Raw genomic sequence first — 23,074 nt, forward strand, 5'->3', positions numbered from 1 at the left:
ACACACACACACACACACACACACACACACACACACACACGAGTGGGGGAGGGGCAGAGAGAGAGGGAGACAAAATCCGAAGCAGGCTCCAAGCTCTGAGCCATCAGCACAGAGCCCAATGCGGGGCTTGAACTCACGGACTGCGAGATCGTGACCTGGTGACCTGAGCTGAAGTTGATCTGACCGAGCCACCCAGGTGCCCCAAGGGCCTTGTTTTTTTAAACTTGGCATCTCTGATGCTCTATCTGCATTTCGGGGGGGGCAAAAGAAAAGCAGAAACTTTGGTCTTTGGCATCTCAGGCCCAGGGGGAGGGAACTGCCCTTCCGAACAGAGGGGAAGAGAAAATGATCGGGAAGGACTTGGGTTTCCCAACTGGTGCCCCGGATGGGAAGTGGAGCGAGTGGAGACAGACAGGCATGACGGGGCCAGGGAAGGGGGAGAAGCACTGAAGCATGGCCCCTCCTTTGGAATCTTTCCAGAGAACACGTCCGTTCCCTCTGGGCTGGGCATCTGTCTGGCCTTGGTCACCGCTACACCCCCAGTTCTTAGGAGACCACGGCCAACATAATAGGTGCTCATTTAGTACTTAGCCGCACACGCTCATTGGATGATCCCATCAACACTCAAGACTTCACTTGGCATCTACATGCTGATGACTCTGGCATCTATACCTCCAGTAGGAGTTTTGAGTTCCAGATGGCCTTTCTAATTTATACTCCTATAGGTGGTCAAACTCAGGAGGTCCGAAACGAATTAATCCATCTTTCCCTTCTGTCCTCATGGTTTTGCATCCCCTCCCCCTCAACCCCATCCCGGTGAACTGCCCCAGCCAGGAAACTAGGAATTGTCTTCACTCGGCTTCACCCTCAACAGCCAGTCCACCACCAGGTCCAAATGGTCCCCCATCCCAGCCCACCACAGCCACCTCAAGGAAGTGGGCCACCAGCACCTCTCCTGGTTGCTATGGCCCATCCAACTCGGGTCCTCTTTCCCAGGGGAAACACGGTCACCCCACTCCCTGCTTGAGAACTACACATGCCCGCCCAGTGCCTACAGTGGGGAGTCAAAACACCAGTGTGTCCTATGAGAGTCTTCCTGATCTGGCCACTTGCCAAGAACCCCGCGACCCCATCCTTCGAACAGAACTGTGTTTTCCTGGTTTCCTCTTGATATGCATGCCCTTCCTTATAGCTAAGCATTTGTCTTTGGCTAACTGATGCTAATCCCCAAGATCACAGCTTCAATCTTACACTTCACTTACTCTGGTTACTACTAACCTTTCGGTGAAGGAGCCTCGACAGGGTGTGACAACAGTCCTGGATCTCCCTCGTGCTGGTGCTTGGCCCCAGGGCTTGAGCTCTGTGAGGCTGGGCCGCCCTGCGCCCTCACCATCCGGGGCTGCTGCATAGGGCCCCACACTTGGGCTCTAATGCCCTTCTGCCATTTTGAAATTTTCAGCAATTAAAAAAAAACTTATTTTGAGAGACAGTGTGAGCAGGGGAGGGGCAGAGAGAGAGGGAGAGAAAGAATCCCAAGCAGGCTCTGCACTGTCAGCTCAGATCCCGACGCCGGGCTCGATCCCACAAACCGTGAGATCATGACCTGAGCCCAAATCAAGAGTCGGACGTGTAACCGACTGAGCCACCCAGGTGCCCCTGAAATTTTTAGTAATTTTTGAATGAGGAGCCCTTCCTTGGCTCGCCATGGCATGCACAATGCTGACACCGAGTCTGGTGACTAGATATACTCTACACTTGGGAAACCAATAAGTGAACGCTGCCCCATGACTGTCTCTTGTCTGTAGCCTTTCCCTCTCTTCTAGTTCTTTCCCGAGGCCCAGCACGTGTGTTTTCCATTAGAAACAACACAGATTACCCTCCTGGCACCCTGCTCCTCCCCCAGGGAGTCTCCATCTCCAGCCCGCTCTGGGCTTCCAGACCTTTCCAAAGAGTGGTCCAAGCGTGAGGGGACACTAAGTCATCACCATCAGTCCACACCATTCTATCGCCCTGGTTCTCCACCCGGATGGTTTTGCCTCCAGGGTACTTCCGGCCACATCTGCGGGCACTCGGGTTGTCATGACCGGGGAGGCCCATGTTGGCATCTAGCTCGGGGTCCTAACGTGCACACGCCTACCCCTCACAACGCAAAACCAGCCGGGCCGAGCGACGACAGCGACGAGGTTCAGAAACCCTGCTCTCCCGAATCAGGAAAGAGCTCTTGTCCAGGTCACTGAGGATGGATGTCCCAGATCCAGTGGCCTTTACGGAGCCCTCATTTGACCGGACCTTTCTCTACCACGCGGCACCTCTAGTGAACGGCTACTCCTCGAAGCTCTTTCTCTGCTGGGTGTTCAAGGGCTCTCACTTCTCTGTCCACACTCCTAGCTCCTGCGCCTCAGCAGGTTTCACGCGTGGGGAGAGCCCCAGAAGCGGCCTCTCCTGGGGGTGGCTTCAGAAACACCACCGTGCGTGCCAGTGACGAGCGTGGGTCTGTCACCTAACAGGCGGGGGGACCTCGGAGGAGCCGGACTTCTCTCCACGCCTCAGCCTTTCGTGCCTGCGTGGCCTCCTCGGAGTCTCCCAGCAGATCTAACGGCTCCCCCTGCTGGGCTCCCCCGTCCGGATCCTGGCCTCACCCCTATCCACCCACTGACGCGACCACCTTTTCAAGTACACGGGGAATCCTTTGCAGGTACAGATGATGTCTTATTTATCTCTGTGTTTCTAGACTTAGTGCAGCCCCTGGCACACGGGAGGGGCTCCACAGATCTTGGGTGATTCAATTAATGAATAATAATCCGTCCCGGGAGGTGTGCGTCGTACGTTGAGGTGCCCCTACCACTGAAGAGGTTCCTCTGGGCAAAGTGAACAGCATTTCTCCTTTTATGCCTTAGAACTACGCCCTGCCCTGCTACCCCTTCTTTCGATCACTGCACCGTGCACCCAACTCTTTCCAGGAATTTCAGTCAATGATTTTCAATTTTCTTCTTCCTCACTCCCCTCAGGCTATTCACAAGTAGCCTGCCTACAGCACGGGAAAGAGCCCAGAGAGGAGAAAATGGACTGGGGTCCAGAGCCTGCCTCCTGGCCTGCCTCCAACGTTAACCAGAAGGGCACGTCGTGTCGCAGTACCTCTGCGCCGAGTTTCGCTGTCTGACAAGTGGCCATAACCACAAGCCAGCCTGCTGGCCACCCAGGGGGGCCGAGAGGCCCGGGTGAGAATGGGAGGCAAACGTCCCTTTTAAAAGCAACCATAAACCATGACATTTTGTTTTTGGTAACTTGAGAAACATCTCTGACCTCAAGCAGATACACAGGTCGCTCTCAAGAAAGACGGGCGGGCACCTGGGTAGCTCAGTCGGTTGAGCGTCCAACTCTTGATTTCGACTCAGGTCATGATCTCACGGTTTGTGAGTCTGAGTCCCGCACCGGGCTCTGTGCTGACCAGTGTGGAAACTGCTCGGAATTCTACTGCCCCCCTCTCAGCCCCCCACTCCCCTGCTGCTCGGTTTCTCTCTCTCTTAATAAACTCTCAGAAAAAAAGAAAAAAAAGAAAGAAAAAATGTTTTTGGCTTTACCCCCCTGGAAGCTGTGGCCCCAGTGTGAGAGGCCCCACAGCTAAGCTCAGGTATCGTGAGCTACAAACCAGAGAAAACACTGAAATAATGTTGGTTGTGTGGAGTTGAATTCAGGTTGGAAAAGACAAGGGCTTTTGCTACACATCAAACCCGTTTGATAAGAAAGAGTTACAAAAACTGAGAGCCTAGGGACGCCTAGCTGGGTCAGTCAGTAGAGCATGAGACTCTTGATCTCGGGGTTGTGAGTCTGAACCCCACGGTGGGTGCAGAGGTTACTGAAAAAAATAAAAATCTTCAAAAACAAACAAAGACCCAAGAGCCTCCACAGCGAATGCTTTCGGTATTAACTGGCATGTTCAGGCATAAACCCAATGTTAGCAATCAGGAAGATTTCACTTTTGAAAGGGTATCTGACTTGTTTACAAGAGAAATTAAGACCGTTAATGGAGTCAACCAGAGACTATGCTCATTTCAACATGGCCTTCTCTACGGGAAGAGTCAATCAAAACAAATCCTGAGACAATATGATATCAAAAGATAAGGAATGTGGAAATGAAAACAAGTCCACGGTTCCACCACGTTGACGTGACTAAGGCGATCCAGTCACCTTTAGCTTCATCTTATCTGTCCATCCGTGCATCATCTATCCATCCATCTGTCATGCATCAGTGAGTCAATCTGACTGTCCATCCCGTTACGTACCAGACATTGGTCTAGGCCTTCCATTAGCTAGCCCGATAAGCAGTCTACCGCCTTCTTGGTCCTTACGGAAGGTGCAGCAGTAATCTACGTGAACCACACCGAGAACCAGGCTCATCTCATTAGTCACCGCTGGTTGTTTGACAGAAATGGCCAGCAGCTCTGTGTTGAGGATTCTGATGCCTGCCTGCATCTTCATTATTAGTTCTGCTGTAAATAAATCTTCCCCCGGTTATCGTAATTCGTGAACCATACGTTTCCTGGTGGAAGATGGATGGAAAGATGACAGTCTGGAAAGCTTCCTGTTTGAGACACTGAGGAAAACCAGTGGAGAAGGAGACACCTGCTTTGTACCTTTATGAGATAATCATCGTGCCATTTCTCTTTAAAGGTAGAGGCTCAACATGGGTACAGTGCTCCAATCAAGAAGAATAAGCCAAGAAAAACAATCAGATGACATACATACAATATTCCCATGTCATACAAACATATAATCTCCCATCTTTACAAATTATCCCAATTGTTTCTGGGAGTCTCCACTTAGTTTTTTTTTTTTTTTTTAAGGTTTAGTTTTGAGAGAGAGAGAGCATGAGCCGGGAAGGGGCAGAGAGAGAGGGAGACACAGAATCTGAAGCAGGCTCTAGGCTCTGAGCTGTCAGCACAAATCCCGATGCAGCGCTTGAGCTCAGGAACCATGAGATCATGACCTGAGCCGAAGTTGGACGTTTAAACAACTGTGCCACCCAGGTGAACCCTGTTTTTGTTTTTTTATTATTTATTTAAAAAAAAAATTTTTTTTAACATTTATTTATTTTTGAGACAGAGAGAGACAGAGCATGAACAGGGAGGGGCAGAGAGAGAAAGGGAGACACAGAATCTGAAACAGGCTCCAGGCTCTGAGCTGTCAGCACAAAGCCCGACGCAGGGCTCAAACTCACGGACTGTGAGATCATGACCTGAGCCGAAGTCGGACGCTTAACCGACCGAGCCACCCAGGCATCCCTGTTTTTTTAGTATTAATCCAGGTTTCTGGTTTCTTTGAAACTTTTTTTTTTAATTTTTTTTTTCAACGTTTTATTTATTTTGGGAACAGAGAGAGACAGCACGAACGGGGGAGGGGCAGAGAGAGAGGGAGACACAGAACCGGAAACAGGCTCCAGGCCCTGAGCCATCAGCCCAGAGCCTGACGCGGGGCTCGAACTCACGGACCGCGAGATCGTGACCTGGCTGAAGTCGGACGCTTAACTGACTGCGCCACCCAGGCACCCCGAAACATTTTTTTAAAAGTTTATTTATTTATTTTGCGCGCGCATGCGCGAGAGAAAGTATGCAAGCAGGGGAGGAGCAGAGAGAGAGAGAGAGAGAGAGAGAGAGAGAGAGAGAGAGAGAGAGAATCCCAAGCAGGCTCCACACTGCCTGCACAGAGCCCAATGTGGGGCTCCAACTCACAAACTACAAGATCATGACCTGAGCCGAAACTAAGAGTCAGACGCTTAACCGACTCAGCCACCTAGGTACCACCCCCGCACTTGGTTTTTAACATGTCCTGCCATTATCAGAGAGCATCGGCCACTTTCATGCCTTAACCCCTTCACCGATGGCTTTTGCCTTCGCTGCTGGAAAAGCCACCTGGCAATACCTGGTCACTTTACCACCAGTGGCTGCCTCCCCAGCGTGCGGGCACGGATGTTCATGCCAATGGAGCTGATCTCATGCAAGAAAGCTGACCTCTGGTGGACTCAGGACACGTCCACCAAACTTGTCCACAACCGTCCGAGTCTCCGCAAAGACCTGATTTAGGCTCAAGCAGGAACTTCAAGTATACATGGGTGTCTACAGGAGTCTTTTCTGAACTTGGGCCTTCCCCAGGCATCTCTAGACTTACTGTTCTTAATCCTTTAAAGAATATTGCTTTTGATGGACACAGATCTCTGGGGCAAGGACGACGGGTGGTTCCAATGGAAAGAGGAGGCTCTGGGTGTCACTGTTGAGTGACTGTCACGGACGGTATCGTGGGTAGGGTGACGTACACAGCCCAGACCATAGGAGAATGGCCTAAAAGTATACATCAAATTTATTCACCTACTCATTTATCCGTTCATTCAAAAAATGTTATGGTCCCAAATTTCCCCAATGCCTCTGCTTTGCTGGGTCTCAATAAACAACAGGCAGGATCCCTGATTTACTTTCCGAAGGAAGGCAAGGGATGGAAAGTTGGACGTAGGCCCTGAATGGTCTCTTCCCACCTGGACTCCTTCTAGGAGCTGCAGACTATGTAGCTCCTGACTTTTTCACATTCACCCCCAACGGGCCAATCTCTCAGGGCCATTAGTGCTCAACAAGGAGAGGTCCGAGGGGACGTGAGGCCCCAGCCTCCTTTGGAGACTAACTCTCTTTGCCCAGCGTGGCTGGAGGCCAGTTTCTTCCCACGGCCTCCCACAAACTTTTATTTCTAGAGAAAATAACAACTCAGGCTCAGCTGAGATCCCAGGCTGTTTAGAAACCCAGAGATGAGGACACAAAAACCCCAAAGAGTCTCAGATGCCGGGTGGAGGGGGTTTTGGTGAGAGGGGTACAGAAGATGTGAACTGGGCTCTGTGCTGACAGCAGAGGGCCTGATGCGGGGCTCAAACCACAGACCACAAGATGATGACCGGAGCTAAAGTTGGAAGCTCAACCTGCTGAGCCACCCAGGTGCCCCTTTCACTCCTTAATTTTAAATGTAAAACTGGCTCTTTTTTTCAATGTTTATTTGGAGAGAGAGTGAGCTAACTTGGGGGAGGGGCAGAGAAAGAGGGAGAGAGAGAATCCCAAGCAGGCTCCGTGCTGTCAACGCAGAGCCCGACATGGCGCTAGAGCTCACCAACCATGAGATCATGACCTGATCCGAAATCAAGAGTTGGGACACTCAACCGACTGAACCACCCAGGCGCCCCAAATGTAAAGCTTCATTTTTAAGCCGATATACCCCGCAGCCCAAAGGGGTGTTATCAGATGTATTTTTTTTTTAATTTTTTTTTGAGAAAGAGCGTGAGCAGGGGAGGGGCAGAAAGAGAATGAGAGAGAGAGAGAGAGACAGAATCCGAAGCAGGCTCCAGGCTCCGAGCTGTCAGCACAGAGCCCGACGTGGGGCTCGAACTCACGAACCGTGAGATCGTGACCTGAGCCGGAGTCAGACGCTTAACTGACTGAGCCACCCAGGCGCCTCAAATGTAGTTATTCTCATGAAACTGTAAGTGCTTTCCTGTGGCATGATCATCTTTCATAAGACGTATCTTTCTGTATATGTGATGTAACAGACCAGATCCCTTCCTCCTCAATGCCCGGCCCCCCCCACCCTTTTTCTTTCTGGCAGCATGGTGGATTTTAGGAATGTCTCAACAGTCTGGATTTGCATTTTTGCATTCTTTGGCAACCTTTTTGTTAATTCTAAAAGGATCAGGAAAGATGAATGGGAAGGGTTGACCTGTCCGGGAAAGGATCTATTTAATGGGAACGGGAAAACGGACTGATAGGGACACTTCGAATACATTTTACCTTGATTATACAGGAAACAGAAATGATTTCTCCCTACTTCCTTTTGGCCTTATCTACCCAATGCTCTGGGAGAGGAGCATTGGCTCACACAGATGCTTAACCAGCTGAGCCACCCAGGCGCCCCCGGTCACCTCAGTTTTACACACATCCCGCGTGTCTGTGGTTCCGAGGCTTAACGGAACCTCCGGCACAACCTGTCTTCCCGTCTGTGCGAGGCTGGGTCTAGGTGTCCCCTGGATCTCCCGTCCCGAGGTTGGCGCTCAAGGAACCAGGTGCCAGTACTGGACGTCTCCTCCTCGTGTCCCTCCTCCTGGCACGTTCGTACCTCTTCCTGGGGCCGGAATCCAGCTCCCGCAGCAAAAACAAGACGACCCTCCTATCACTCCTGCTGAAACTCCCTTCCCAGCTGGGCCTGCTGGGCATGGCGTGTGGCCCCTCCTTTCTTGAGGACAACACACATCTTCTGCTACACGGATTCCCTCTCTCGTCTGTCTGTACAGCCCATCCCTCCTCCGCTGGCCAAGGGCTCCCGGTTGCCCTTGAAGCAGCTTTTCTAGTCGCTCAGGTAATAAAGCGAATTTAAAAACAATGCACTATATCCCTAGTATAATCTGTGAAGCAATACGGGGCTTCAGATTTGGGCTAAGTAAGCAAACGCAAACGGAATCATTCTGATTAGAGAAACTAGTACAGGGAACAGAACCCTCTCTGCGTGAAGATAAAGTTTCTCCCCATTAACGGGGAGATTTTAAGCTGATGCGCTTCGTAAATGTCAATCTGCAGGAGGCAAGGCCACCTTCTCCAAATGTCCTCCGCCTAGATCCTTTAATGTGTCATTTCTTTCTTCTTCGGAGGGCCAGACAGTAAATACTTCAAGGTTGGTGGGCCATGTGATCTCTGTCACTGCCACTCTACTCTGTCACTACACCAGGGAAAAGCCATTGAGTTCCATCCAAGTGGGATGTCCCAACAGGCCGGATGTGGCCCTCACGCCCTAGCTTGCGGCCCCTGCCACAGGGTGTCACCCGTTCCTGAAAACCATGCCCAGCGCAGTGGAACCCCAAGACGTGTCACAGCACACGCAACGCAAATGGTTTTGGTTCCTCAATGCCAAATGGAAGGGTTCTTCTCTAGTCACGTGCTGTGTGGTTCTTACTCGCGTAAGAAGAGGCAATATGCCGGGTCCCCGACACACGAGACCGCGACCTGAACACAACAATGCTCTCCTCCTCGTCATGGCCGTCACAGATCAAATATCTGGCAGACGTCCTGTCTCCCAGGCATCACCTCCCCTGCGGTGTTTTTTCGTGCCAACTGTCCCCATGCTATGCTCTTATCTCCTCCCTGGGGCTTCCGGGCTCCTGTCCCTTTCTCATGCGTTGGCCCACACGGGGGTTCAGTCTCGATGGCTCCACAGTTGGGGGAGAGCGGTGGCCATGTGGCTGAGCTGTGAGCTCCCCCACTTACGGCACCCTTCCCTCAATAAGAGTTTTTGCCCCACCTTCCTTGGCCTTATGAGGATGATTTCTTCCTTCTCACGGGGTCCCTGACCTTAGGGCTCTGTTATCAACTCAACGAGAGGACAACTGTGATGTACATAAGGGAGATCAGAATGTCCTCTTGGATCCAGCCCATTGCCAGACCAAACGGGCTGTTTGAAATCTTTTATGGGAACGATGAATGTTTAAGAAAATGACCGACACAGTTTTATACATACCTCAGCATTCTATTACGAATAAATTATGAACCAGAGACCAGGTGACACACGGTGCAAACTTGTGACCGTTTTTTTTTTTTTTTGTTGCTAATTTCTCAAGGACCCTGAACTGGAGACCGCACATAGGCTTTCAAAAAGAAAAGAAAAACAACGGGCTTATTTCATTTGTGTCTGGACGAAGCCACGTGGAGTTACGGTTCCTTCACGGAAAACGCCTGAGCATGTCCTTGTTGCCCTGCTCGTTGACAGTGGGGTGAGAATCAGATCTCACGGGCTGTGAAATCCCAAAGGACTCTGCTCGTCAAGGACTGTGAGGAAAGAGGGTGCCGTGACAGAGAACTGAGACACGGGGGGGGGGGGGGGGGGGGGGCCCCAGGGATGTGCCGGACCCACACGGCAGGCTCCAGGCAGAAGCCATCCACTTAGCTCCCATGAGTACAAAGGGGGTGCCAGGTCACACAAGGAGGGTGTCCCTGCATGGGACATGGGCCAGGCTTCTTGGGATGGACATACAGACAGCAGATTCCCTGGTTCGGTCAGATTCAGGAGGGCAGCCCTGATACAGGGTCATCAGTAACTCACGGGGAGACGCAATCGACTACCCTCAGCATCTTTTCATTTTTTAGTATTTTATTTATTTATTTTGAGAGAGAGACGGAGTGAGCAAGCACGAGGGGGGGCAGGGGCAGAGAGAGGAGGAGGGAGAGAGAATCCCAAGAAGGCTCCGTGTTGTCTGCACAGAGCCTGACGTGGAGCTCGACCTCATGAACCGTGAGGTGACGACCCCAGAGGAGACCGGGAGTTGGACGCTCAACCGACTGAGCCACCCAGGCACTCCTACCTTAGTGTCTTTTAAGAAGAGCTTGGTGCAGGCGCCTGGGTAACTCAGTTAGTTGAGCGTCCAACTTCGGCTCAGGTCATGATCTCACGGTTTGTGGGTTCGAGCCCCACGTCGGGCTCCGTGCTGACGGCTCAGAGCCTGCTTCACATTCTGTGTCTCTCTCTCTCTGCCCCTCCCCTGCTTGTGCTGTCTCTTAAAAATAAATAAACTTTAAAAAGTATTAAAAAAAAAGAAAAAGAGCTTGGTAAGTTACAGTATAAAGACGAACAACACAAGGAAAATCCTAGAAGCCAAAAGGAGGGCTGGATTTAAGGTAGCAAAAACTCTTTTCAACAGACGGATTACCTGTGAGCGTGCACTATTCATCTGCCTGCCTACTTTTTTTCCAAAGGAACTAACAAGGCTTCCCGTTTTGAAGAACTATTGTTTTCATGATTCAATGGGCAAAGAACATAAAATTTTCATGATCACACTTCCTAAAATAGAAGCGCATTCACTTATATTTCAAAGGAATTGCCTTCAGAATCAGAGGGAAAAGTGATTCTCCAGGGTTTGTATCTTTGGATGATTTTTCCCATTTATATTCTGTTTAGTGAGAGCATCTATGCAGATTTCGAGGCTATTACAAAAATCTTTGCGTTGTAACCAAGAGTAAAATGAATGTAATGAAAATAAATAAAATGAATTACTCTCATTATTAGCATTTTGCACGCGATCCGCGGTATTTTGCCACTAAGCAAAGATGTGCGGGCAGACGTGAAAAAGAACTGTACTGCACATTTCTCAAGTGTAATCCAACTCTTCAATTTAAGTATTCAGGACGGTGTGCAAGCTCTCCAAGGGAGCTGCAGAAAAATCACCTATAACGCAACCCGAAGACAATTTTGGCGGGCGAGGCAGAAGGCACCTTACGTACCCTGGAAATTATCCTGGAGACCGGAAGTGCCAACTTCACCATCAAAACAAGGAACAAAGAAATCGTCAGAATACACGATTAGAGCTTCACTCATCCAAATGACAGCGAGAGCAGGCAAACTCCAAACTAAGGCACCAGGTAAAGGATCCTCCAAAGTACCTCCTCAGTCTTCAAAGTTATTGAGACTTTCCGAGCTATGATTCAACTTTATAGTTGAATCCCCATCTGCTAAGATGGGGAATCATCTCTTGCTTGGGCCTTTGACTGAAATGTTCTATGAGCTAATAAGCACGATCCAGGGGGGCACGGTGCCCATGGAAGAACCCACCTCTGTGAGAATTCAAGAATCCCTTTCTTCACGGGCCTTTGGATGACTGAAAATGCTCCTCAAAGATTTAATTCAAAACCTCTGTTTTCAGTAATCTGTTTTTCTTTCAGACATGAATTGAGAAAAATAACTAAGAATATGACTTGTGAAGCTCTTAATCAAATAACTGGCCTGTTTCTTCCAGAGAGACGTAAATATATTTCTCCCTTTTTTGAGGGATATTAATTTTCTAAGTTAAAAAAATTTTTTTTTGAAATGTTTATTTATTTTTGAGAGAGAGAGAAAAAGAAAGAGAGACAGAGTGTGAGCAGGGGAGGGGTAGAGAGAGAGGGAGACCCAGAATCTGAAGCAGGCTCCAGGCTCCGAGCTGTCAGCACAGAGCCCGACGTGGGGCTCGAACCCACGGACCGCGAGATCATGACCTGAGCTGAAGTCGGACGCTTAACCGACTGAGCCACCCAGGTGCCCCAGTTTTGTAAGTTTTTATTTACAAAGTTAACACACAGTGTGATAGTAGTTTCAGGTATATTAATTCTTCTCGAGATACAGGCACAAAGCCCATCGCGGAAGAAAAAAAAAGAAAATCCGAATAAGCCATTCTGAAAGCCCCAGACCACATTTTGAGGTAGAATTCCAAGCAACAAAATTATCTTTCAACCAAAGATCGAAAGATACTTTGAATGCTTCTCAAGATAACTGAACTCAGTGTATTTATTGCCTCCTGGCAAGCTCACAAATGGCTCTGAGAGTCCTTTCCTGGATCACAGTGTGATAGAAATGACACGTCCTTATCTGTTTTAGTTTATAAGGGGACCAAAAGATTGTGGCGAGAAAAAGACTATCGCAGGAAAAGTGCTATGACAACTCGAGTTGAAGATGTTCCCATTAATGTGCTGGTTTCAGAGAAAATGACTCTGAATCAAAGGTTTGGATTATTCAATATTTAAATCATCCCGCACCCCCCCCCCTGCCGACCCCCGCCATTCGTTTGGGAATAAAGGAAAAACATGGGAAGATAAATAGTCTAAGAAATTCATGCCACTAAAACCATGCACTCCAGAAGAATCCACACTTTCCCCACAGAACTTGCCACTTTGATCTTTTCCCAGAGTAAACCCGAAAACAAGTATGCCTTGACTAGCTTGTCTTAATCCTTTGAGAGGGATGGTTATCCAGCTACGTTTTTTTAATGACGCTCAGCCCAGTGTTGTGCACACAGTGGGTGCTTAACTAATAGTTTACTATAGAATTAATTTGTTGAAGCCGAGGGTCCATGGTCTCCCTTAGTAACTTGTGGCCCTGGAAAGTTCACCTTATACCCATCCATTTGTACTTAAGCTAGTTTTTGCTTTGTTTTTCTTCTTTAGATGGAGGCTAAAGTGTTTATTGGGGGGGGGGGTCTCTTTTTTCTCTAAGTGAGATGATTTTCAATGCTATGAGTTGCTTTACTCAACTGGACCTCAGGAGCAATTCATCCACTGACGCCGTTCGCGAGCACGCAGACGCTGGCCCCAACACACACTCTCCAAGAGTCTTCTCGTGGTCTGCTCCCCTCGGAGAAACTGTGCTCTCTGCCTTCTAACCGCCAACTGGCTGCCTTCTATACTTCGGCCAACAGTGGAAAGGCCTTTATTTATGTTTCATTTGGGACAGATGGAAACTGGGTATACTTAAAATGTGAAATGATTTTCTCAAGTTAACACATCCATCACCTCGTGTCATAAGGTACCTTTTTTTTTTTCTTTTTTTGATGTGTGGTGAGGACACGTCAGATCTACTCTCTTGGGAAATTACAGTATACGATGTGTTACCTACCATTTGCTTTAAATGTTTGTTTGAGAGAGAGCACGCGTGCACCCACACGTGAGCGAGGGGGGTGGTGTAGAGAGAGGCAGAGAGAATCCCAAGCAGGCTCCGCGATGTCAGCATGTAGCTGAATGTGGGGCTCGATCCCACGAACCGTGAGAACATGACCTGAGCCCAAATCAAGAGTTGGAGGCTCAACTGATCGAGCCACCCAGGCGCCCCCACAATGTGTTACTATCAACTCTCATTGCCATGCTGTTCATTACCTATTCCAGAACTTATTCATCTTAGAACTGAAAGTCTGTGCCGCTTGAGCACAGACTTGCCTTTGTCCGCCCCCCCCCCCCCAACTCCCCAGCCTCTGGTAATTACCATTCTACTCTCTGTCAAGTCTGTGTTTGATCTTTTTGGGTTTTTAAGACTCTCCATACAAGTGAGTTTGTGCAGTATTTGTCTTTCCATGTCTGGCTTATTTCACTTAACATAACGTCTTCTGGGTTCATCCATGCTGTTGCAAATGGCAGAATTTCCTTCTTGTTTTAAAGACCGTGTAATATTCCCACTGTGTGAACACACCCCAGTTTCTGAAGTCTTTTAATCGAGTCTGTTTTAGATACGATGGCCCCTTTTATATGATTGGCACCATGACCAGAACCCTTAAGGAAAGAAGGACTATCACAAACGCTGGCTGGCTAGAGTTGTAGTTAAGGTACTTTGTGCTCATCAAATACTACAAATGCTCCTTCACCTTCTCCAGCCTCTCCTGCAGTTGGGTTGGAGTCATAAGCCTCGTTCTCATTGGTGGGTTTTAAGCAGAAGCGATGTGGATTATCTCCTCTACTCCCTCTTCCCTGGCTATGGAGATGCTGGAGTCATGTGTTCTAGAAGTGTGTGATGGCTATATGATGGAGAGGCCATCTGATTCACATAAGGCTTTACTCCAGTGAAAAGCAAACCTTTACTGCCTTAGGCCACTGGGACTTAGGATTTGCCTGTTAGGGCAAATAGCATGACTTATTCTGAGCAGTGAGAGGCTGGCATAATATTAACACTCAAATTCACAGACAGAGGGAAGGAACCAGTGTTCGTTATCTGGGACAATTGAAAGAATTACTCATTTAGAGCTCTTGATGACCTTGGGTGGAAGGTCCATTTTACAGAGGTAGACACTGAGGCTGGACGGGAACCCAGCCAGTAAACGGAGGATGGCACTTTCAATCTAAGGTCTAGCTTCATAGGCCTGGATTGTTCTTTCTCCTCAGACCACTGCTTCCCAAACATCAGTGTGTGTCAGAATCATGCTTGTTACAATGCAGATGTCTAGGTCCCATCCTCAGAATTTCTGATTCAGAGTCTGGGTGGGGCCTGCAAGTATGCATTTCAGCAAGTTCTCAGGATACGCTAAAGCCACTGACCACACTGTGGGAACCAGAGCGTGGATCCCCTCACTCCCCACATTCTATCAGGCGGGAGTCTCTCTAGACTCAAACCTCAGCTCTTCCTACCCTCTGTGGGCAGTGTTCCTGAAATGCAATAAAAAACCCAGTGAAGTCCAAGATGGAAGGAAATCTCCTATCCCTTCCTCCTTCCATAGCTTCTCTCTCCCTTGAGGACATCTGCACACATAAGACGGAGCCCCTGTTCCAGAATTCTACCACCATCCCACACAACTCCCGCCCAACCCCGGGTACCTGGGATGGAAATTCTGTCCAACACAAAAACTAAACCAGACTAAACATTTTTCTTAGCACGTCTGCCTCAAATAGGAAAGTCTGGGGTTTGAAAGATGTCTTTCTCTCTGCTGCTTATCACCTCTACGATCCTCAGCTCGGTTTCCTCACCTACACGAAGCGATCCCAACAACGGCCATCTTGCAGGGTTGAGATGAAAATTATCAGCTCAAATGCCAGTGGGAAAGCTTGTTATCAACAGAGAGACTTCTGGAGTCTTATGTAATGTTATGTCCGGGGCCATCACCCTGAGTGGTTGCCTCTGAATGCAGACAGGCTGATTCCTCTCTTACCCAGCCAAATATTCCAAGAGACAGAAAGGGCCTTTCTGCCGTCCGCTAAATTAACGACAAACAAGCATGATCATTGGAGTACCCCAATAACAACCCGGACACAAATCACCGGAGAACTAAAAGGGCCGTTAACAACTTAAAATGTGGCCATACAGCAGCCTGGAAGATGCCCCCATTCTCTGCTTCATCTGTAGCAGAACACAGAGTTGCACCCTCCCTGCCGCAGCGCCCCAGATTTGACATGTTGCTGGCATGAAGAATCAGCTGTTCAGAAAAGCTATGAATCAGAAAACAAAATGAGACTCCCTGTCCCCCCCCAGTGATGGCCTTTTTTTTTTTTTTTTTTTTTAACGGGGGGATTTTTAAATAGATGGATTCTGTTTTCGCTGAGTAGAAAGCAACCCTTTTGCCCGCCACCCCTTCCTGTACGATGGAAAAACAGACAGCTGGGTCAGCTGTGAGTCACAAGCACAGAGCCCTGGAAGTGCCTGACAAGATGTGGCTTTGTTCCTTGACATCCCCCATAAGGCTTGCAAAGTGCAATCCTGCCCTTCCCCCTCCACCCTGGACACACACACACACACACACACACACACACGCACGCTGTCAGGGCTCAGAGAGCCCGTCTTGGTAACAAGACATCAAGAACTCTGTCTTCACTGCATTTCTTAACAGCTGGAGTGGGGAGGGGGGCGGCAAGAGGCTCTTGGGTCTTCACCAGGCTCTGTTGGCCACAGCCGTGGGTCCTGTGATGGGCGTGGCTCATGCCTCAAGGCCACAGCCTCCACACCTGTGCTCTGCAAGTTTTATTCCACCTCCTCCCAAGGTGCCTCATGCAGATCTCAGCTCAGCGCCTTTCACGAGATGCCAGCGCTTCCGAAGGGCTTTTTAAAGAGGATTTTCTGCTTTGTGCGGCCAGGTGACGGGAGAGGCATCAAGTGTGGGAGACACCAGACGGGTCCACGCGTGTGCCACGCAGATGCCGAAGAACCATGTGCACTCATGCAGCGTCAGCGAGGTGACTCGGACCTCGCTGCACTTTGGTTCAGGGGGTGGTCTCGGAATCCGCAGAGAGAGCCCACCGGTCGGAGCCATAGCCAGCCGGGCTTTGTGGATGGGAAGCAGAGCGGATGCCATGACCCGCTTTCCCTTCCTCCCCGGGTCCCCCCCCTGGGCTGGGCTCCGTGCCACGGCCACCACCACCACCGCCACGGTCAAGATGCCGGGGATGACCATGATGGAGCTGCCTGGCCTGCAAGGCGGGGTCTACAAGGCACCCCTCCCAAAGTGCACCCGGGTCTACTTTCCTCCTTCCTCATTGGAGTGGGGGCTCGCGGTGACTCGTGTCCGGGCGCACTCAGCCAAAGTTGAACTGAACTCATAGAGCCTTCCAGTCTTATCCCTATTTTTAGGACGTGCTTATGCAGCAGCAGCAATTACCTTAGCCTGGGGAGGGGCGCGTGGGTGGCTCAGTCGGTTAAGCATCCGACTTCGGCTCAGGTGATCTCGCGGTTTGTGAGTTTGAGCCCCGCGTCGGGCTCTGTGCCGACAGCTCGGAGCCCGGAGCCTGCTTCGGACTCTGTGTCTCCCTCTCTCTCTCTCTCTCTCTGCCCCTCCCCTGCTCATGGCTCTGTCTCTCTCTGTCTCAAAAATAAAATAAACAGTAAAAAAAAATTAAACAAAGAAATTACCTAGCCTGGGGAGATGCCAGCTCACGCTTTGCATCGGTCCTTAGATTTGGGGGGTGTGGGGAATGCTGTTTGCCACCTCAGAATGAGAGCCTGGTGTGGCTGACTGATGGCGGTGTTTTCCCAAACCACAAGTGGTGGGTGAGCTACAGTTACAAGTCAGAATGACTGTCTTTTATTGCCTGTGCCATGAGCATAAATGGATTTCAGTTTTCTCCCTTGAATGCTGCACTCTGATTTAACGCAGGACCTAATCCTCTGCACGTATCACTTTGTGTTCTGCTCGTGGTGACTCTAGTTGTGAGCCACCTGGCAGCAGAACACACGGATTTAGCACACTCTTTCTCTCCACCACGTTATTACATTCTAAATACGAGGCAGTAACATAGTAAGTTCCAGGGGGATTTTCCCACCGGCCCCATTTCGTTCACCACCTTCCGCCAGAATAATGATAGCGACTCGCTAAGTGACAGGGACCGTACCCAGCGAGGAGGAGAGGAGAATTTTCGTACTTCTCAAAGGAGGGTTCTACCTCTGATCCGGACCTGGAGCTTAGTGCTGGTTTTCATACATTAGGTGTACGTTCGAACGATCAACGAGCAGCGGGTGCTTCTGAAATCCTTCTGATTCCCAGACTCATGGGCATTGAGGAAAAAAAATCCAAATTAACATATTCGTCAGGAGTCATCTGACTAAACTCCCGAGACAGAGAATGCTGGATCACAAGCTCTCTCTAGGAACATGGTGGACTGCTTTAAGGATCCATCCACAAAAATACCTACATGCAAATGAATTTGGACCCTACAAGATGTTAATTCCCAATTGCTGCCGATACACACATCCAACACTCTCACATTTACGCACGTGACGCACAGAATATTCCCATCTCAAAATCTCAGCAAAATGCGTAGCACACTTCCCCACAGAAGGTAGGATTGTGTCACACGGACGAAAGAGTACGTCTTCCAGGTCAGAGGTCAAAACCAGGGACCCAGGCAGAGATGCACTCCCCGGGGTTGGATTTGGTCCATAAATGTATTCTCCTTGCTCTGTGCCAAGTTTTAAAAATTTGGAACTGTCATTTAAACAAATCCGGATTTTGTTTTCAGAGGATATAACAAACTAGTCCTTCATTTCTGCAAAACAACAGGGGCTAAAGGTGAATGGTGCCAGTGCCTTTATTTATTAAAAAATTTTTTTTAATGTTTATTTATTTTTGAAAGACAGCGAGTGAGCGAGCGCAAGCAAGTAGGGGAGGGGCAGAGAAAGATAGGAGACACAGAATCCGAAGCAGGTTCCAGGCTCTGAGCTGTCAGCGCAGAGCCTGACATGGGGCTTGAACTCACGAACCGCAAGATCGTGACCTGAGCCGAAGTCAGATGCGTAACTGACCAAGGCACCCAGGTGTCCCATGCCAGTGCCTCTGTGCCCAACACTCTCTGTTAACAATCTCAGAGCTGCCTGCTTCACTTATGTTTACTCTCTGGCTGCCCCCACGTGCATTTGCGGTTGGGGCCCCTTTCCTAGTTAGACCCACTTTATACCTCCCCAAATGTTATGGGTTGAATCATATCTCCCCCAAATCTGTAGGTTGGAGTCGTAACCCAGTACCGCAGAATAAGACCTTATTTAGGGACAGGCTCTTCACAGGGATAACCAAGTTAAAACAAGGCCATTATGGTTGGGCCCCAACCAATATGACTGGTCTCCTTATAAAAAGGGGAAATTTTGACACAGAGCTGTACTCCCAGGGAGATGAGGTAAACACACAGGTCAATCAGGGTGATGCATCTACAGCAAAGAATACTTTGAGAAGCTTAAGTCTCTTCCTTTGATCCTCAGGTGGAATCATAGGGAAACGGCCTGAATCTCTGGACACGTCTGGTCCAGAAAAAGGACATCCCGAAGAGAAACATCCTTCCCCAAACCAAGCGTGGCTTTCAAGAGCTTCCCCACGGAGATGTTTCCAAAGACAAGTGGGGGCTGGGCACGCACCCGCTCAGGCCGGTGCTGAGAGATTCTGGTCAACCGTGGCTGCAAAAAAGGTGAAGGCACTTCACCCGAGCGGGAGGCTGATATTTCAAGGGAAGAGAGGTATTTTCGGGGGGCAAGTGTGTGAGGGAAGCAGACCGCCTCAATCCCCACTTACTCCCGAGCGTGCATTAGATTACGCGCTCCTACATCCACTGCCCAGGCACCTTCCGTTTGATTTTTCTTCCCAGGCTTCTCTCCTCCCTCTGTCTCATCTAAACTTTCCAGAGGGGACTTGAGCGGATGGCGGAGAGGGTCTCTGTAGGAGAGGACTGAGCCCACTAGGTCTAGAAAGCTGGCAGCTCCCTAAGAGAAGGTCTAAGTCCACTGGCTGCTGAGTGATCATGAACGAGCCATGTTCCAGAGTCTTAGTTCCTTCCTTTTAAAACGAGCAGTCCTGGTGACTTACAGAACAATTTGCTTTCTAAAGGATAGTTCAGAGACAACAGCATGATGTTTTTAGGCGTCAGGCTTCTGTGCAGTCGCTGAAAGCCCCCTTCCCAGGGGCTCTGTGCCCTGCAGGGGAGTCTCACTCCCTGGCCCGGTCGACACCCCTGGCTGGAGAGCAGAGAAGGAACAGAAGTCATATCCCTGGCTGATCAGGAGGCCACTTGAGCTACGGACACCGAGAGCCATGGCTCCCTCATTTCTTCTGTGATTTTGGGGGGGTGGGTGGTAAATCGGTGGCAAATAAAATGGAATCCTGTGGACTGAATATTTCTCTCGGGAGAATAACCAGCTTGGTATAGGAAAAGAACCAGGAGTGAATCCGACAGCTAAGAGCACACACTTGAGCTGAGCACCTCCTACGGTCCAGCCTGGAGGGCTCCCGAGAAGAGACCCAGACGGAGAGCAGCGCGGTCTTGCATTTGGGCGGGGCTCCGGTGGGCTGAGGGACTACCCTGAGGTTCTACGTTTCCATGGACCAGAGGTCACGGGAGATGAAAAGTCTTCCTCACATAGCCCTGAGAAGGGCCCTTTGACCTGGGGACTCTATGCTTTTTGAAAACTCCATCAATAGGGGCGCGTGGGTGGCTCTATCAGTTGGTTAAGCATCCGACTCTTGATTTCAACTTATGTCATGATCTCACAGTTTTGTGAGTTTGAGCTCCAATTCGGGCTCTGCACAGAGCCTGCTTGGGATTCCCTCTCTGTCTCTGTGTGTCTCTCTCTCTGCCCCTTTCCTGCTCATATTTTCCATCTCTCTCAAAATAAATAAACATAAAAAACTATAAAAAAAAAACTCCATCAATAAAATCTAGGCATGCACCCCCACATATGCCATTTCTTTTAGCCACACACAAGTGCACTCATTACCACACACACACACACACACACACACACACACACACACACAAGCAAGAATGATACACAGTACATTTAAATAGAAGTCCTGCTACTTGTGTCCCCCCAACACCCAAGTAGATGGGCTTGCTCACCCCTTGGTTCTCTGCACCCATCCTGAGTCTGTATACAGAAGGCGCAGAGCAAATGTGCACCCAGCAGACCATGTTCATGTCTCAAGGGCAGCCCACATTTCTCAAATGGCAACCAACTGTCAAGACAACCAGATGGCTCCCTGATTGGGGTTCTGGAGAGTGTGCCCAATGGCATCCATGAGAACATATTTTTGAAAGGACAATGTTTTTGCATTCTCTGCCTTATGCTTGACATCGTTTTATGTGGTGTTTCTGCTTCCCACCCCCAAGCTGGGAGCATTCTTGGAATGCTGCTTTGTTTGTTTGTTTGTTTTATGCTATTAACACTGCCAGGCTAACATTAGGTTTTGTATCTTACTTGTCACTCCGTGAGCACAACAGACTTGGCCTCGTGTTTTTCAAAGCAGGTGAGATTTCTAGCCCTTCTGTGCCACCTCCAGCAGCCAAAGAATGCCACAGCCCCGCAGCAAACTCAATGCAGGTTCCTAACATTCTTTTAGCGACTTTGTCGATAATTAAGCTCACAAATGGCGGAAGGTGATCAGATGACCTAATCTGATCCCCTCGGGTTAGGGAGTGAGGGCCCAGGGAAGGCAGGTGCCTGCTCAGGAAACTGCAGAAACCAGAGCTAGAACCCAAGGTTCCTGTCCTACAACTAGTTCTCTCCACCACTGTCACCTTCTGGTTCTCAGAAAGTCCCTTCCATTCGGCCCTGGCTCCGGGATAAATGAGTGGCTGTGAGCACAGAGCTGGGTTCTCATTCTAAAGGGAACGGTCTCGAAAACTCCTCGGGTGTGAATCAGCGGCTGCACTATGTTGAAGGTGGGCTTGAGACTGGCCTGGCCGCTGGAGACCGTAGTACTCAGTCAGCCCGCTCAACACTCCTGACAATCCTCTCTCTTTAAGATCCACTTTCTACATCTAGAGACGCCCGGGGTCTTACCGCAAGGAAATAAACTCCCTAGCTGGAAGAGGGAGCCAAGACGGGGTGAACTCGGAGCAAGGATGCCGGCCAGCTCAACACCTCAAATATGCCCAATGCTGCCCTCCCTACCCCCCTCTTTCTCCCCCCCGGGCCACCATCAGGGTGGAAGAGGCTGGCGAATGGTAACGTTCAGTGGATTTTAGGAATTCCAGGCAGTAGCTAAGTGTTGTTAGAAGAGGAAGGGTTGGGAAGGGTTGATGTTCAAGGAGAACTTGATGTTCAAGGGTTGATGTTCAAGGAGGACTTTTTCCGGCACGTGCATGGTCTGGGTCTCTTCCCATCTGCCGGCCGGTCATGGCGGCCAGATGGGAACTTGGGTTCGGGCAGGAGAAGCGGGGGGCTGTCTCCCTTTTGGGGAGTATGTTCTGGGACAGCAATTTCTTGTTTCACTTCGTCGCTTACCTCCGGGTGGAACACCTCTACAATGGGTAAGCAGAGAAGCCAGCCGTACATCTGCTTTCTCCCCCGCGCCCCCCCCCCCCCCCCCGCACCTGTCTCTCTTTCCCCAATGAAGATGCCACCCTGGGCGGCCAGATGTCCTGGCTTCTCCCTGACATCATGTCCCCCAGAGAACTCCCCCATCTCCCCCCTCACATGCCCGGGCTCTGCTTGTTTGGCAGCAAAGCCGGGGAAGTGGGAAGTGAGGAGAACAACCACAATAAAGGGTGCTGACCCTTGGCATGAGGGAGCTGCCCTTTGAGAAGATGGGCTGGGCTCAAGAAATGGCTCTTTCTTTCTTCCCCGAGTCCCACCAAGGGCCGGCCCTATCTGTATTAGGTGCAAAACGCAACAAGCTGGCTCAGGAAGCAGCCCACACCTATAGCCACCCATCCCACCCCCAGAAAGAGAAGCTGGTTATACCCTGGGAGTGGCGCGGTCTCCAGCAGGGATGATAATAGGGAGGAGGCTCTGAGCAGTCGCTGAAGGAGGTCAATGAGGACAAGGGGTGAGCGCTGCGTGGACAGAAATGTCTGTTCCAGGAAAGGAACAACATTTAACGAGCCAACGATGGGACAGGCTCTCCGGGGCGCTGGCAGGAGCCGTCACCACAGTATTCAGAGAGATGCGGATCACTCAACTCCGAACGGGTTACCGCATTCAATGAGCGTGTGCGAGAGGCAGGTGGTGACCGATTTGCATCCTAGGACTGCAGAAGGGAGACCATATCGTCCATCAGCGTCCGACGAGTTACACAGCCCTGCACCAGTGAAACAGCACCCTCCAGACCGAAACCAAGTTGACCACGAGACAGGAGCTGCCCCGGAAGTAAAGAACTAAATCCGCTGGGAGGGGGGAATACCAGCACGCCGCTGGGTGACGGCTATGCCTCTGTTAGCTCTTTACACACCACCTTCCTCACTTGTCCTCGAGGAGACCACGAAAGCTACCTGCCGGACTTGATGGGAGGAGAAAACGAAATAATAACAGATGACTGAGTGTGTACTGTGGGCCAGCGAAGGGCCTGAAGGCTTTCCTTATGCTT

The 23,074-nt window shown here is 50.0% G+C and overlaps 1 protein-coding gene and 1 long non-coding RNA gene across 11 annotated transcripts in view; one reads left to right on the forward strand and one right to left on the reverse strand.

The window, feature by feature from the left end:
* Nucleotides 1–3,284, forward strand: part of LOC121020506 (uncharacterized) — a 14,012-nt gene extending 10,728 nt beyond the window's left edge. The window contains exon 3 of the long non-coding RNA XR_005786169.1: nucleotides 3,009–3,284. This is a non-coding gene — a long non-coding RNA (uncharacterized LOC121020506). The remainder of the gene's footprint in view (nucleotides 1–3,008) is intronic.
* PHACTR1 (phosphatase and actin regulator 1) overlaps nucleotides 1–23,074 on the reverse strand; it is a 567,250-nt gene that overhangs the window by 22,179 nt on the left and 521,997 nt on the right. The gene's annotated exons all lie outside the window — the stretch shown is intronic.

The sequence above is a fragment of the Herpailurus yagouaroundi genome, unplaced genomic scaffold (genome assembly GCF_014898765.1).
Source record: "Herpailurus yagouaroundi ecotype Mexico unplaced genomic scaffold, PumYag 250, whole genome shotgun sequence".
NCBI classification, from domain to species: Eukaryota; Metazoa; Chordata; class Mammalia; order Carnivora; family Felidae; genus Herpailurus; species Herpailurus yagouaroundi.